Here is a 1,582-nt window from a genome sequence, read left to right on the forward strand (position 1 = left end):
CGGTGGATGTTGGCTAAATCGTATATTCTTTTATTTTTGACGTATTTTCTGAATCCGCTGTGTTCAGATCTGTAGGTGCTCAAGCAAGCCCTGATGCATTTTCTTTCGAAAACGCGCATTTTTTCCATTTGGGAAGCTGATATATTGTACCAAATTGGGCAGCCGTAGGTTAAGATTGGTCTGATTAGTGATTGGTAGCTCAGGATTTTTACTTTGCTGTTGAGATGTTTGGAGTAGAATAGTCTTCTTGTTTTCCAAAATGCTTTGCTTGCTTTGGAGAGTTGGATTTCAATGTGTTGCTTGAAGTTTAGTCTCTCGTCTATGTGTACTCCTAGGTACTTTACACAGTTTTTGTGGGGTATGGGCTCTCCTTCGTTTGCTTTTTCTTTTATTTGGAAATTTTTACAATGTTCCCTTTCTATTGGGCCTATTTCACTTGATTTAGGTCTAAATAGTATGGTTTCGCATTTGCTTGCATTGATTTTTAGTTTCCATGTAAGTAATCGTTAATCGTGATTAGTAGTAATCGTTAATTTTTTCGAACAGTTCTTGGAGTTCTGTTCTTATCGTTTTTGTTTTGCGGCCTGTTACGTAGATGATTAGGTCGTCTGCGAATGCTATGGAGCGTTTATGGGACGAGAACGAGTGCACTCAACGTGGTATGAGAGTTGACTGAAGTAAGCAGTTTTGTTATTTGCTCTTAACGTACAAAAAAAAGAATATTAAAAAAACAGATGTGTGTAAAAATGAGAATGATATAATGTATGGTAATAGTCGCGTAATACTAAAACATTTCTTTTTTTTCGATGCTTATATTATAGATTATTAAAAATAGATTATTAAGGGAAGCAAAAAAAAATTGGAAAAATGAAGAAACCAATACCACACGGAGACTCCTGCTCGGGCAACCGAGGTGGACGGACGTGTCTAATCGGTCGTGTGCTCCGGTGAAGTGTTCGAAGAGAAACAAAGTTAATAGTGATAGAGAGGTGAAGTTTAAAAATGCAGCAGATACCAACAATAAAAATTACAACCAAAGGTGAAATGCACTATATAAGCAGATCGGTAGACTTACCAAGCCTAAAATAACAACAACAAAGCAACAACAACCAAAACGACATGGCTATAGAAGAAACGGAAGAACAGTCGAGACAGGAGGAGCAAAACCATGACAACGAAAGATATTACCAAGACGAAACATGGAAAATAGCAAAGACAAATAAGAAACATAAAACTATACTAAACACAAGTGCAACAGACAACCTAGATATAGAAAAGCAGCGATGGCTGCAAGAATTACTACTAAGAAATTCCTTCAGCTCGCTAACTGAAGTAATAGATGCTGACCCGATAAGCAAAGCTATAGCTAATTCAAGCCACATTACAAAACCGCCACCAATATTTGTCGAGGCCCAAATAATATACCCGCTTATTGAACTACTAAATAATATAGTGAAAGATAATTATATAATAAAACAAACTGAACTAGATTAAGTAAAGATTCAAACTAACACGCCTGAAATCTATAGAAAGGTGACAAAAGCGTTAAAAGAAAAAAATGCTGTGTACCACACGTATCAGC

This window comes from Bombus pyrosoma, linkage group LG8, assembly GCF_014825855.1.
Source record: "Bombus pyrosoma isolate SC7728 linkage group LG8, ASM1482585v1, whole genome shotgun sequence".
In the NCBI taxonomy this organism is placed as follows: domain Eukaryota; kingdom Metazoa; phylum Arthropoda; class Insecta; order Hymenoptera; family Apidae; genus Bombus; species Bombus pyrosoma.